Genomic DNA, 17023 nt, shown 5'->3' with positions numbered 1-17023 from the left:
AAGGTTGGAATTTTTATAAAATTTGTCGCAGGAAGCCATCACACCTACCAGATGGCACGAACTGTACAATATGTCTAGCAGATTTTCAATCGTAAAACCCATAGTGCCGCTTTTGTACACTCACTGAAAACCTTTCCTCTAAAACTTGGCATAGAAAGGAATTTTAAATTAACCACATTTTTCACAGTTATTCATTCGATCCCTAATGATGTTTCTTAGAAAATATCCCCGGTTTAACCGAATGGTCAGTCTTAAAAGCCAACATCTGTTTTTTTTTCTTACGTTACTACAACCAACTTCAAATCTATCCTATCATCTCAAAAAGGCCTTTTTATTACACACAAACATTAGGCTTTCGCTAAGCACTTAAAATAACAGCAGTTGTCTACTGTTTAAAAGATAAACAAATTATTATTACTAGATTGTTCAATACAACGGAGTAGTTAAAGCAAATACGACAGTCTTAGTCGTAACCCAAAACGACATCAGCAAAAGACCGTTTGATTCTAGCCGGTCGTCATGGAAAAAGAAGCTCTAAAAGTTAGTTCTGCTCATAGATTAAATATAGAGGTTTAACTTAAATAGGCAAAATCGAGGAAATGTTTTGTGTGGTCCATTCAATGACGGCTCTGAGACCACTTTTTTGATTGGTTCATTTGAATTGGCCTACGAAGGCATTTGATTGGTTCATTTCTATAACGCCATTGTTTGTTACAGTTTGTTTACGACGACATTTTTGTGTGTCTAATATAAAATACTATTAGCATTCTTGTGTCTTAAATATAATCACTATTATTCGATTTTAATGTATCTTCATTTTCAAAAGTGTTGTGTAATCAGTGTTTGCGCGGAAATTAAAACCGGACGTAGTTTTCCTTGAAAGAAACACCCTAAGTTAGCAAGATTAAGGATTTGTGTGACTTAGCATTGCTTTTACCTGGTACGTATACAATTATTTATATAAAGGATTTTGATTATATTTGTTGAGATACGTTATTTTTTCAATTAGATTGCAGGCAATTTTATATCCACATTTAATTATTTTTTATTTATATACATTATATATATATAATCATATATATATCAGAGGTTAGTCACGTGATAGATATGAAATCGTCGACCAATGAAATGCTCCCTTTATAAAATATTTTCATTACAGGTGCCTGGTAATTTAATGGTAATGGTAATTTAAACTAACCAATGAAATTCAGCGAAATGACGTTCTCAGCGCCTTTCTGCTGAGACCACACAAAACAATTCTGAAATTATTTGTATTAAGTTAACACTCTATATATTACTCTATGGTTCTGCTACACCCAGTGTATTCACCAGACATAACACCTTCCGATGACCATTTTTTTAGATCGATGCAAAGATGAGAATTTTTTTTAACACACAAAACTTCTTGGAACAACCTCATATATAATAATTAATGTTTTGATGAAAATTAACGAACATTCTCGCTATCGGTATCAAAAAGGTCTTTGTTCGCGTTTTATTTAAAACACATGTGACACCATCAGAGTGTGACAGTTTCGAATCAAAAACAGAAACTGTTATTGGAGACGTTAGTAAACAATATTGTTTTTTTACGATAGCCATTGTTTTGACTGACCAAAGAACGTTTTTCTAAAAACCCATTCAGTGCACAAGAGCTTAAAATAAATTAAAAAAAAACACACACATACACGCTGTGAAATCGTTACTTTCGTTACTGTAAAATGTAAACAATATAACATTTACGATCTTATCGTTTTAACTGGTAGAGGTTTTTGGAAAAACGATTTTATGCAGGAAAATTTAAACCATGCCGAATGAACTTAAAATACTCAGCAGCAGGAAAGCTCTCAAACGTTCCAGTCGACCAATACGGTTATAATTAGCGTTGGGAACTATCGACTGAAAACAGTCGATAGTCAAAAAAATAGCAACTGAAAATAGTCCATTCGTTAACAAATAAAACTGTGGTGCCCTTCTTAATAGCTAACAAAACAAATTGTTGAACATTAAAGTAGAGTTTTCCTATCAGAAAATGTATTTACTACAAATATTTAATATACTTTATTCACCTCTTTACGGTTAATATTTTTATAAGAAATTTAACATCTGCTACTGTAAAAAATTCTTCAAATCTTTTGGATCTATGCAATTTCTGAAACCTTTGGAACCTAATTTTAATTTTCAAGATTTTAGGGAAAAAATTTCGACAAACAAGAGGCTTGGACAAAAATCCTGAAAGTTTATCAAAAAGGTATTAGCTATTATACCAGTCCAAAGTATTACCTATTATGCCAGTCAAAAGTATCTTACTATTTATCATTTACAATTTAATTGTTTTACTCTCGAAAACTAGCGTTCCAAAATGCTGCTATATTAATTTACAATATAGTTATTCACAAGCAAACTACAAAAAAAAACATAAAACCACATATATTAAATATATATGTATATAAGCATAAATTATGCGCATTACTTTCAAGATCGCGGCTAGGACCGAAGGCCAGAATGTTAAAAATCAGTCGAATGAACTAGTAGAACCGAAAATAGTAACTAAAAGTAAACGACTGAAACAGTCGATAGTAAAAAGTAGTCAATTACTGAACAGTCGATAGTCTATTTCAGTCGATTGTTCCCAACACTAGGTATAATATTGGCTGTAACAACTTAATTACGTTAATGTTACAACTGAAGAATATATATTACAAGCAACATGAAATATTTTAAACTATTATTAATTTAATTTGAATATATCTACAATATACCAACTGTTTTCTAATAGATGTCGCTAGGCTCAAATATATAATTTGGCACATATGTCATTTTATTCTACTAATATCAAACTATAAAGCCATACATGTTATATTTTGCCAAAGTAACACCGTGATAGATTTATACTTCTGTAGCGACCTTGAGGCATGTCGAATTTTACATCGTGGAATAACGGTCTACAAAATACCCAGAAATATAATCCCAGATGTTGAACACGGGCGGGGTGCCAGCAGATAACGAATAGCTGGCGTCAACCCCGAGACGTTTATCTGGGATATTATTGAAGGTTATTTCCAATGATTTGAACTATGCATTGATCAAAAAACGTACAGAATGGGCCCGGAAACATGGAGATTTTACACTCACCAAACAAAACCGGTCAAGGAAGCATTAAAAGCGCTTGGATGGGACATATTACCGCAAGTTCCGTATTCTCCAGACCTTGCCCCGTCCGACTATCAACTTTTCACATCAATGGGACACGCGCTCTCAGAATAGCGCTTCACCAAATTCGAATAAGTTAGATGAATGGCGTTGCTCAAAGGACGAACAGTTATCTTTGGGATGGCATCCATAAAATGCCTAAAAAATGGACAAGAAAGCCAAGTACACCTAGTATAATATATTGATGGTTCTTCGTTCAACAAAACTACAAGTGCTAAGATCAGTGGAAAATCATTAACCGCTGGAATAATCCGTATTGAATCACTAAAAATCCAAAAGAAGTTACCTAACCGAACAAGTAATATTCACTGTATTAACTGTATAAAATTATTCTCATTGATATTTTAATTGAAGAATATTTATAGGTCATCCTTACGGCGAATTCCTTTAGTGGTAAACGGAAGTATTTGATACTAATTTAATTATAATGCAACTACATTTTGTGACGACTACAGGGAATTGAACAAGAGCTAGTATATGACCAGAAATAGGCTATGATATAATAGCACATGAAAATTTTAGTTTGGTTATGTATGTTTTTGTTATTTATATTTGTATGAAAATCAACAATGAAATAACAACAATTCATTCATCATAATGTAAAAATCACACTCAGTGTTTTTAGGACAATTAGTTGAAAGACATAAAATAAAGTCAAATCATGTTTGTATCAACTTTGCATACTCCAAATATGTACAATATTGTCTGCAATAGTGTCAATATGCATTCCTTATATATTCTTATCAAACGTACATGCTTACTCATCGTATTCTTTAATAACCACTAGAAACAATAACACTAACACTGATATATAAATTCAACATACTGTACGAAACAGTATTAGATAACTAATTACATTTTATATTCTCTGTCATTATATTACCTTCGAAAATTATCCTATTCTTTACATTTTTGTTCACATTTTAATTTTAAGTTAAGTTTTCCCGTTAATTTTGAACTAGTATTATATAACATACTAAGATAATCTTACTAGGATTACTATATATGACCTATAAATTATTTTTTAACGATTTACAATATATGGTGTTACTATATATTTCGTGTACTTCATGCTGAAGCCATTTCGTCAAAGTGTGAAATTATTTGTGCGTTGAGAATGTCTGAATTTGTACCGAGTAAATAGCATTTGCAGGAATTTTTACTTCAATTTGTTCTGGTCAAGACAACCAACTAGTAATCCAACACAGTCAAAATAAAATTCTACGCATAATTACCAATGCTTATCGCTACTTAACCAATGAAGAGCTGTAGGATGACTTCAAAATAAAATGGATATACGAAGTGATCCAAGATTTCGCCTTAAAATATGAAATAAGTTTGCTAAATCACATCAACGTGGAAGCTATACAGCTACAGGACAACACTCAGGAAATCATAAGAATGAAGCGAACGAACTTGTTTAGTTTAGTATTCTTAACTTTAGCTTGAGTAGTTTAGTTTTATTTTAATTTGGGATATACATACTGATGTTATTAATCCCTTATTCGCGTTGTTTGTGTATTAACACAAGTTCAATACAATAGTAAATTAACATTGTATTAAACATATCTAATGTAAGATGCAATTAATTACAAAAAAAACTTCCTGGTAGTCTGTTTTTTTGTACGGTGCCTAGAGGGGAGAGGTCATAAAACAAAATACAATATATTACTCGACAAATAGTCATTTGTAAATGACAAAAAAAATGACGCTAACAAGACATTAAGGCACGCTTCGAAAGTCGGTGTTTATTAAATATTTTTAACGTCAAACATGTGACCACGTCAGAAACGGTTACAAAAATAACTATCTGTTCCATGTTGATATAATCATTTTTTTAAACTGGATATTTCACATCCGAGAGTCTATTAATAATATTAATATTAAGCACACAATCCTACAGGAAGGTAACTTCCAGAGAAACCAATTAAAAATAACATTAATGGCAGACGGATCCTAACTAGACCGGATGGGAAGAATCCCGTTTTCTTGTATCAGAAACAGAGGATATTGCCAATACAGAGAGCTATATTTAATCAATCCATTGCCTCTCACTCACATATTACATTTTAAATTCCACCACTAAAACCTTTTATATCCGCATTATACGTGTATATTTTCTGTAAGTCAATGAAATTGGATACTCTTAAATCCAAGTATATTAAACTGTGGCTTTGTTTACCAACTTTGTCCCTTTCAGAGCCAAATGTTCAACGTTTCTTAATACCGGATAGGAGAAAATAAAAACCTTTGTCGATATAAAAGCGTTGCCGGTTTCTTCTTTTCAAGTGACTTCAAATAAAACAACCGTTTTTTAATTTCAATTAATAATAATTGTTGTTTTAAACTTCTCTCATCATTTGAATTGATCGATTTTTTGAAATTATCCAAAATACAGTTAATTTTCTGACTTCCTCCTAAGAAGGGAAGTGTTACCCAGTCAGACACACCATCTGGCATCAATCGGAAGAAGTATTAATCGAAAGGGACAGTGTCTGTTGGATAATCGAGAAAATAACGGCGAAAATAAAAAAAACATTTGGCATCATGGTGATGCCTGAAGCTGTCCAAAAACTGCTAAATTAGGTTAGTTAGTTTGTTAATCTGAAAACAGTGGCGTTATAGAGCCTCCAGATCATACAAATCAACTATCATTAACGACAAACGTAAACCAAATTAACAAAGTACCATTAAAATATCAGAAAGTAGTTGTTTTTTTTTAAATCTGAGTATCTATTAAAGTAAAATAAAAACACCTCCTTACGTTGATATGTGACATTGGATCCACCAGAAATCTACTAACACACACCTGGATAAATAATAACATGAAACTAATCCAATCTGACTAAAAAGACACCCAAAACTTGAATTTCTGAAAAACATAGTTTCTTAACCAGACCGGAGACTTATCATTTTTCCACTCAAGACGAATTAAGACGTAAAGCATGTTAATAAACTACTAAATTACCATTTACAATGCAAAAAGTACATTGCAGGTTGTCAAATAATATTTTATGTTTCACATAAGTTAAGAATCTGTAATAATTCAGAATAAAATCAAGACGATAATAACCTCCAATGGTGGAAATGCTTTTTATAAACAAGCCTGTCGCGATTTGCATTCGGATATTTATCAGTCCTTGTCTTAAATCAAAAAAAAAACAACACATTGGTAAAATAATATCGTGGGAAAGCAGCTTGTCACCAAGTAAAATGGAAGAACATTTACATTACAAACAATAAAAAAATACACATAGTTGTATTGTGAATATAAAAAATATCGCCATATGCTAAATAACACTGATCAAAGCTTTGATCTTGAACAATAAAGAAAATACAAAAATTTCTTTAGCTCGCCCTATACAAATTCAGTTAAATCCGACTATCAAAACGTTGAAGTTAACTGAAATCCCCTAGAAATAATTAAGGAACACATCTTGTCTTTAATATAATGGGACCTAAGTGAGATACATTAAATTTAATATAGCATGCGTAGATATGGGGGAAAGCTTTATATTGTGTGTTTATGTGAAGCAATGATATTCAATTGACATTGATTTATTTGAGCTTGAATTTATTCAACCATTGTATTCGGAAGCCTTTTCTGTATTAGCGGTTATCGAAAATCGGTTTTGGATCGTTACTATAGAATATACCCTCATGTGTAAAGCCCTGATGGATATTTAATAGTGAAATTAGTTGAAAATATATAGATAAGGGACGTTATTGTACTATAAATTGTGTAATTGTTTATCTCGGTTGTTAATATTTGTTTATATCTTCATATTATGTTCACAATAATAAAAATAATTTTGATTTTTCTTAAAAAAATCATTATTCAATGAAGCCATGGTATAGCTCGTTTGGAGGGTACAAAATCACACGATCATCAGAAGTTGGAGATTCCAGAATAGGGATGCCGAAAAAATACCGATATATCGATATTTCTTGAAAAAATATCGATACTACGGCAATTGGTGCTTATTTTTAAGGGTTGTGTATATTATGTATATATATATATATATATATATATATATATATATATATATATATATATGTAATATCAGTATTTTTTTCTCACATATATCGATATTTTTTAAAAAGTATCGGTGGTCTATATTTAAGTTATTTCATGATATCGAACCTCATTCTGGTCACCCAATCGTTGAAAAAGGCAATTAAATCCTTAAAAATGTTTATGTTTATGACGTCCGCCGTATAGCCCGGGTATGGGTTTGTTCGACCACCATTTGTGCCGATATCTGCAACTTTCAGGCTTGTGGAAATCACTTTTGGCCCAAAAATAACAGAAATTCTACAGTAACCTAGTTTTGTTTTTACAAGAAAAGTACCAAAATGGCATACATCATTCATTAGTGTTTAGAATGTATGTGAACAAATGTGCGTTGCAAAACATGAAAAATTACATTCTCTGAACCCATTATATTATGGCACCAAGAGGAACAATGTCTGGTAAATAAAGTGAATAGCGTTGTATTGAAGATTTTGAAGATACTTAGCCAATTTTTTTATGCTACAATATCATTTGATCGCATTTCTAACTCCATAATGTTTCATTTAGGGTTACAATTACTAAGTCCTAGATCTAGAACTATTAAAATCACTCTTAACAACTTCCCTGATATCTGAACTCAATCATACCATACACATCTGCAACTAATCAAGATTCATCATCAGGACATTTCCTTAAATTAGAGATACAAAACAAAACTGACATTTATTCGACACAAAACTCCAATTTTTCGAATAAAATCGACAATATTTTAATGCTCAGTCTCCCTATATGAACATCTCTGTGATTGATAAGTGGTATTTTCTTTTTTCAAACGTCACAAACATACTTTTAATGACAATTAAAAAATATTGAGATGAATATTTATTGATTTGGACGTAGAATTTGGCTTTCGTGATTAAAAAAAACATTTTACCAGCGGTGAACGTCAAATGAAAGAAAGAAAGACGTAATTATACATGCAAAAATGATTCGCCGATAGGTCTTGAAATATACGAGAGAAATATATATATAGTCAGTGACCGGATATCATTTAGGATGCAGTAACTTAGTAAAGCTTACATACTAAGCTTAAACTGACTCTGTTTAGTATGCCTTAAGTATTTTGTCGTATTTCTCGCCAATGAATATTACATCCACAGTGAACACTTGAAAAATAATGTGTTGATATTCTAGACACGCCACTATACCGTGACTATCCTTGTGTCCGGTATATATCAATTTTTAATTATCTCAGACACCTGTAGACTGAGCTTTCATGTCTGTATACCATTTAGAACGATCATTATTTCGGCTTTTAATCCACCAATAAACAATCCGGCGCGATATGTTCGAATGATGTCAATATAACATTCAACGGAAAAAGTTTTCAATCGAATATTTTAGAGAATAACTGGAATTTGAACAGCGATATGGTTAAATTAACAAAATCCATACCAATACGGCGTAAATCCTAGACGAATTTCATTTCGAAATGGTTTGTATGCCATTTGAACTGTAATTGCGAAGCAAAATAATATTTTTCATTTTAGTATAGGCTTGAATAAACCATTTAGATGAAAAGTGTTCGACCCAATAAACACAATACAACCTAAAAATAGATCAAAAATATGTTCGCGTATATATTTCACATGTATCATGAATTTATATCTGTTATAAACAATAAGGTGTGAAGTCTACACTTCAGATGGTGACTAATGCTGAAAAACCGTTAAAAAGTATTTATTATTTCTTAAAAATATGTTATTTCTGAGTTTTTTCAGGTAAAAAAACGCGTTCTTTTTCTATTTCAAAATTAAAATTCGCGCCAGCAAACTTACCGCTATCATATGACGTCACTATACAGTTAATACACAATGAAGTTAGGCGCGAGAACATCCAACATCATCTATTATGCGTATTAATCATAAATTCTAAAGTATAGTCTATTCAAAGTTATTTTGTACATACCGATACATCGAAGAAAAAGAACAAAATAGAAATTTTTTGCAATTAATATTGACATTCTTAATAAACCCTATCAAATAGCAAAATACAGGAAACCTTTAAAATTATTAAATGGTTTTTTTCATAATGTTTAAGAAATATATTCAATTTTTTTTTAAAAATATAGGCTTACAAAAATATCGATATATTGGTCAAAAAGTATCTGTCCAAAATATCCATACATCGATATTTTTTCGATCTTTCCAAGTCTTTCCATGCTAGGCTTGTTGAATGTTCTCGACAAATCGATATATTTTCCAAACACAGAACCTTTGTTTGGTTGTCTGTAATTTGTTCTGATTGGTACTCAACATCATCGTGATGAAACAAAAACGTCATTAACATGAAAATCTGATCTGATTTCATTACATAAATATTTCTGTGATTGTTGATTACTATATATGCAAATAATCAGTATATGAATGAATAAATTATTCTCGTTATATAATAAACAGTACCAGAGGATGTAAATTCATCAGATGTCTTTTGCGGTTTTGCTTAATTGAAATGCAGAATATTTGAATGTTCCTCTGCCTTCAGATATGATATAACATTCTGACATGTGTCAAAACCAAAATATTTCTATACCTTTAATACCAGACATTTCAAAACACGTAATAATAGAATAAATATATATGTTTAGAATGTAATAAACCACTTATATATATTGTAATAATATATATATCTAATTGGACTTTGGAGCATACCATATAGATGAGTAGACATAGCCATCTATTTACGGAAGCTAACCTTTTTTACTATATGCATTTAAAATTGATATGTGATTCTCATTCAAATAGGTTTTAATTTTTTCGCTTCTAATTACATTGAATAATGATACATTATTTCCATTTTAAACTCAACTAGATCCATAACTGTTCAAGCATCATTTTCAATTAATCGAAACAGTCAAGTTGTATGTTTTAAAAATTCTAAACGAAATAGTGGAACCATAAGGCTAAATAACACTTTTATCTTATGGCTTGAACACTCGTCTACAATAAATCATATATAAAGTTTCGGTCAATTTTTTAAGACCAAAATATATCGAACGAAGTTGCCAAAGTAAATATTTATTTTTATATCCTATAAATACAAACTGCCAACCATAACATTTGTCAATATCGTTTAATAATTGATACTTATATAGAATGGAAAGGTAATAAAATATGTTTAACAGAAAGTTTAAGCTAAATTGTGGGTGTATATAGTAGAATATAAAATACGTGTAATAGATAGGTGAAATAAAGTATTCTTTTATTTTTCTTTAGTTATTACAACGATTACTATGTACGTACATATTTTGATCTAAAAATATTTTTTGTGTTTAAAATCTGAATTTAATTATTTTTTACTTTTTAGTGTGTTCGTTATTTATTTTTTGTTCAAAAGTCGGTTCAATTTTTCTGTTAAAAATATTTTATTTTGTTCTTTTTAATTTTAGATATTTACTCAATAAATTACGCAGTTATTTTGTTAAGTATTACAATGGGTAGGTCAAATAAAGATGCACCCCGTATAAGGAAAAATAGTAATAAAAAACAATGATTGAAAATAAGGAACGTTTCGGGCGCCGCTAACCTAACCTAGGTGATTTGACAAATGTTCTAACTAAACTAGAACAACAAAAAGCCATTGCCCCCGTCGAGAATCGAACTCGAAACCTCCGCATGTGAGCTGAACGCTCTAACCACTACACCATAGAAGCAGTTGGCTGCAATATTTCTACCGATTCTCATATGATATGGTTAATGTTTAAACTTTCGGTCCTCTGTCACATCATTTCAACAATAACATTATACACAAACATATGTTTATTTAGATAAAAAAAAATATGTGAAAACTTTGTACGTGCTTTTGAAATTTGAGAGGTTTCCCTCGATTTCTCCATCCTCCCCTTCTCCCGTATCGGAAGAAATTTACTCTTTCGAACAAATGAATAATTTTTTTTTGGTAATCGGTCCATAATTGACGGAGAAATCAGCGAACATATATTAGAAAAAATATATACAGTCGAACATAGAACCACCTCCTTTTTTGAAGTCGGTTAAAAATGGTCGGAATTTTTGAATCAACTTCGGTGGCTAAATATTTACAAATACTAATACGTAACAATATTTTGCCAAATAACCAGACATATATCGTACCATAAATTCTCGCTAAATATCATTTTTACTAAACAAAAATTCTAGTTGCAGCCATGCTCAATTATCAACTTAAACATAAAAAAAATTGGTTACAGACATGTTTATTAAAGGCAAAAAAACAACACTCGGTTTTATAGCCAACTGTGATTTAAATATTAACAAAGAACGAATTCAGGCCTTTGGGGATACAGATGTTTCTGAGTTATCAAACTTTTTATATCAATTTCGAAGAGTTTTAAACAAAAACAGACAAAAAAATACTGAAGGAATAAGACTAGGACAAATGATTCATTCAAATTTGATTAATATAATTAATCTCGTCCAGATTGCTTTTCTGTTGTCATAATCGTGATTAATAAAATTGTTTCGAATTAGTTTCATACTGTTGACAGTTCATCTACTGGGTGCTTCGCGTAAATGGACATCATTTATATTTAATACACATACGAAAGAACAAGAAATGTTACGAATCATAAGAAAGAAATTTTTGTAGCAATTTTTCAAAATATATATACTCAGGAAAATGTCGATTGTTCTGCGACTAAAATAAAGACGCATCGATAAAACCACTGTTTCCTTGGGAATTTGATATTTTCAATAGTTTTAGAATTATAGTGTCTCTTTTTCAAGAAAAATCATATTACAAGTAAATTATGCGATATCTCTAAAAAAAAATACTCTAGATCAAAATGGATTTCATTGTTTTCGTTACCATAAAATATATGTAATATCGCAGTAACAGGTTAATTGAAAAGTCCCCGGCCTACCATAGTAAAACACATTTTTTGACAATTTTTTTTTATTCAACATAATTCCCTTCAATTCACGATACACTGATTATAGCGACCCTCCCAACTTTTTTGTAGTTCGATTTGTCCTTTGCTTCAAAATAGGCCTCAGTTTCGGCGATCACCTCTTCATTCGACGAAAATTTCTTCCCAGCGAGCATTCTTTTGGAATCTGAGAGCAGGAAATAGTCGATGGGAGCCAGGTCTGGAAAATACTGTGGATGAGGAAGCAATTCCAAGCCCAATTCATGGATTTTTGCCATCGTTTTCACTTACTTGTGACACACGGTGCATTGTCTTCGTGAAGCAGCACTCTCTTTTTCTTCAAAAGCGGCGGTTTTTAGGCGATTTCGTCCTTCAGACGATCCAATAACCCTATGTAATAGTCGCTGTTGATGATCGTTCCTTTTTCAAGGTAGTTTGCGTTTTCCCACGATTTGGAGCGGATTCATCGTGTGCAGTCCACTCGGATGACTGTCGATTGGACTTCGGAGTGAAATGATGGAGCCATGTTTCATCCATTGTCACATATCGATGCAAAACCTCGAGTTTATTACACGCTTGATCATTTTCAAACACTGCTCCAAATCATCAACTCGTCGTTGTTTTTGGTCAAAAGTGAGCTCACGCGGCACCTACTTTGCACGTTCAGTTGATATCTTTAGAGTGTCTGCTATTTCATTCAATTTCAATTTACGGTCATTGAAAATCATTTTGTAGATTTTTTTAATGTTTTTGTCGGTAACAACCTCTTTCGGGCATCCACTGCGTTCACCGTCTTCGGTGCTCATTTCACCACGTCTAAACTTAGCATACCAATCCTTGATGGTTGATTTTCCTGGGGCAGTGTCCGGAAACTCGGCATCAAGCCAAGTTTTTCTTTCAACTGTATTTTTTGTCTTTAAAACGCAATATTTTATGAACACGCGAAATTCCTTTTTATCCATTTATTTCACAATAACAAAAGTTGCTTCACTTAAAATCCTATAATTCACAAACTAATGATCCGACAGCTGTCAAATTTATATACGCATCTTTTGAGGGTGAGGGCTAACTGAAAACATATGGATTTAATTCTAGTAACGCCACATATGTGTCAGGCCGGGGACTTTTCAATTGACATGTTATTAATTCAATTGAAGAAAGAATTATTTTAGCAATATTTTCCATATATATACTCAGGAAAAATGTCGATTTTAGGTCATTTTCAGACTTTTCTCGTTAGCTTCAATTAAAATGGAGATATAATGATAAAATGTTCTTACAGTCTTTTTCATGGCAAAAAAACAGGTTATCGCAGTTTTAGTGCTGTTTCAAGAGGAGAAAAAAAATGCACTTTCTGTTTGAAATATACTATTTTCACTCTAACTTCCATTAAAGTCATCTTACAGCAACTAAGAATTCTTCTATATAGAATTTTGTGCTAAACGAAAATAAAAACGGTATACAAAATGTTTAAGTATTCTTATTATTCCAAAAGCTACAGTAAACGAATTTTTTACTAAAAAATATAATACTTTTAATAAAAAACTATATTAATTATTGAAAAAAATCATTAGTTATACAGAATTTTATAGCATATATGGTACAGGGTCTTTCATATAAAGAGAAAATGTTATTTTAAGAATAAAACAAAACAATACAAAACAAATAATATTTATGAACAGTGAATATGTTATAACAACACGGGGCAAAATTAATAAATCCTTGCAGAAGACTTGTTTTTAAAACACTTGAGACTATTGATTCGTAATATATAGAGAACAAATTGCAAAATGAGTCTGTCCAACCGTTAACCTTGATTAGGATTTAATTGGGGTTAAGTTTATATTTACTGGATTTGTTTTAGTATCCAGTAAACGTTGTTAAACAGAGATATCTATTTTCGCGCCAAAAAAAAACACTGAAAAAGTTAAATCATCGTCGAAAATAAACTCTGGACCGTCTTGTACGGGTATATCGTTATGGAATATACCGCGAAAGCGTTTTATTAAAATAATCTGTCTAAAAATAATCGTCAGTAAATAAAGAGAAATGCAGCGTATGTACACCATAGGAAATCGGTTCTAATTTCGTTAAATAATCGCGAATAATGGTAGACTCACCCATTTAAATGTAATCACAATTTTATTATGATCACAACACACGTTTTAAACGATATCGCGATGATATTCTTCCACTTCACCACCGATTACGATCTGTTCGGTTTTAGACGTCGCGAAGGTGTTCACGGTAACCTCCGGCGGCTATGCGTACGCCCAGAAAGCTGAGAAACTTCTGGCTAAAGCTCGACTGGCGTCAGTCTATTTTCTACCATCGAAAGTTGGGGAGTATTGCGAATAATTACCTTCAATATCCGTCTACAAATGTTGGAAACGTATATTTACTTCGTGGTGCTTATATATCGACTATGTCTGGCTGTCAAACATGTTTTTAATTTACTATTTTTCTATATCAAAACTTTATATTTAGATTATTTATATAAAACAATATTTTCATTCATTATAATATAAATATATTTTATTTTATTTTTATTCATGCTTATGTTTATTCATTCATTATTTTCTTGATTTCAAACCTTGAACGATATTTTAATACCAATATTAATACTAATGATAATATCAATTTAATAACATTATATAAATATAAACAAATCTCAATTCTGATAGTCTTACCCATTAAATCCGGAAAAATCACGAAAACTAAAAAGAAAATCGCAGTATTCAGTCACAACGCGCGCTTAATTCCCGAACCTCACTTCATCGAGTACTACCAAGTTACTACGGATCGTAAAGGTACGGCCACAAAGCTCTCTGGTGGGAGTAGTATAGGCACTGAGCTTCAGTAACTTCTTTTCCAGTGCTGAGCGAACGTGAATCTATTTTCTACCATCGCACTTCAGTTTCTGCGAACAATTATTTGTGCCTCTTCAGTCAACAGATGTAATTATGTAGTACGACTTTAAATTGAATTTTTTGCCTGTTTATTGTTGCTTGTTCGGTGTTATCCCATTCCGACCAATTGCATCTTAATTATTAACGATTGAATTCATGTATCCTCTTTTGTATCATAATTTTCTAAACTAAATTAACAATATTTCCATACTTTTATAGCAAAAAATATGTATATCTATATAAATAAGGTCAAATTGACCCATGGTTTGTGAAGAAGTTTTATCACAAGAAAATTATATTCAACATATTTTGAGAAATATTTTTAAAACTATATATCTAATACCAAAATAGACAATTTAATTGCTTTTCTCACTATAAAATACATATAATATCACAATATGAACTAAATTAGTGAAATAAATTTTTTAAACAATTTTTCCATATATATAATCAGGAAAAATGTCGATTTTTTGCCATTTTCAAACTTTTCTCTTTAGTTCTCATTACAATAAAAATACAGTGATAAAAACATAACTATTTATGTAAAAATTAGTTCTGAGTACGATGGTGATCTTGAAAATTTGATATTTTCAATAGTTTTTGAGTTATAGTTAAATTTGTCTTTTTGAAGAAAAATCATATTGCATGAAAAATATGCTATATCTCAAAAAGAAATCTTCTGGAATCAAAATAGATAACTTCATCGTTTTTCTCACCATAAAATACATACAATATCACAATATGAACTGAATATTATCACTCAGGAAAAATGTCGATTTTTTACCATTTTCAAACTTGTCTCTTTAGTTCTCATTAAAATAAAAATACAGTAATAAAAACATAATGTAAAAATTAGTTCTGAATACGGTGGTGGCCTTGAAAATTTGATATTTTCAATAGTTTTTGAGTTATAGTTAAATTTGTCTTTTTGAAGAAAAATCATATTGCATGAAAAATATGCTATATCTCAAAAAGAAATCTTCTGGAGTCAAAATAGATAACTTCATCGTTTTTCTCACCATAAAATACATACAATATCACAATATGAACTGAATATTATCACTCAGGAAAAATGTCTATTTTTTGCCATTTTCAAACTTTTCTTTTTAGTTCTCATTAAAATAAAAATACAGTAATAAAAACATAATGTAAAAATTAGTTCTGAATACGGTGGTGGCCTTGAAAATTTGATATTTTCAATAGTTTTCGATTTAAAGTTATATTTGCCTTTTTCAAAAGAAATCATACTGCATGAAAAGTATGTCATAAGTCAAACAAACAACACCTAATAGGTAAAATAGATTATTTTAGACAGTTTTTTCAAGTCAAAATACATACATTATAACAGTGTTAGTTCTATTTCAACAAAGAAACTCTATTCCTCAAACTTCCATTGAAGTCATCTTACAGTAACATAGCAGTCATCATCTATGTAGAACTTTGTGCTGAACAAGATGGTATACATAACGTTTAAGTATTATTATTTCGGAAACTATACTAAAGGAATCTTTAATTTGGCAAAAAATATAAAGAACTACATAATAAAATATATTTAATTTCAATATAAGACGTCGAATGACAATAAAACTATCACTATATATAAAATTATATTCCGAATATATTAATTTCGCGCACAAAATTTAATCATATTTTGAAACTTTTCTAAAATAAAATAAATCGTACAGAAAATAAACAGATCCACGCTGGGTTTTCGTATTCCTATTAAATTTGTAAGGCCAAATTGGCCGTAGTTTGTGAAGAGCTCTTATCACATTGACGCATACTTTTATAGAATGCGGCTTTTATCAAAGTCTGAGAATGTTTGTTTAGGGTGATTTGTTTACTGTATCTTACGAATACTGTTTGTTGCTCTATAAACACCTCAAAGTTGATAGAGAATTTTTCACATCTATTAGAAGTGGGTTATCAATTTTTCTCGTTATATAGGTAATTTAATCAACA

At 30.7% G+C, this 17023-nt stretch overlaps 2 protein-coding genes across 13 annotated transcripts in view; one reads left to right on the top strand and one right to left on the bottom strand.

Moving 5' to 3' along the window:
* The window catches only part of LOC143197337 (fibroblast growth factor receptor homolog 1), a 43292-nt gene extending 28219 nt beyond the window's left edge, over nucleotides 1-15073 (bottom strand). For 5 of the 12 annotated variants that reach the window (XM_076405705.1, XM_076405707.1, XM_076405714.1 and 2 more), the window contains exon 1: nucleotides 14843-15068. The gene's annotated coding sequence lies outside the window, so the exon portion shown is untranslated. Of the gene's footprint in view, nucleotides 1-14272; nucleotides 14473-14842 lie in introns of those variants that run through there. The other 7 variants (XM_076405704.1, XM_076405710.1, XM_076405711.1 and 4 more) reach the window with 6 other exon arrangements.
* LOC143197460 (uncharacterized) overlaps nucleotides 1-17023 on the top strand; it is a 342542-nt gene that overhangs the window by 270892 nt on the left and 54627 nt on the right. The gene's annotated exons all lie outside the window — the stretch shown is intronic.

The sequence above is a fragment of the Rhynchophorus ferrugineus genome, unplaced genomic scaffold, assembly GCF_030347505.1.
Source record: "Rhynchophorus ferrugineus isolate W39M unplaced genomic scaffold, kcgeb_rfMv2 rfM5, whole genome shotgun sequence".
Taxonomy (NCBI): domain Eukaryota; kingdom Metazoa; phylum Arthropoda; class Insecta; order Coleoptera; family Curculionidae; genus Rhynchophorus; species Rhynchophorus ferrugineus.
Note: the sequence above shows the minus strand (reverse complement) of the source record. Positions and strands in the feature narration are given on the sequence as shown.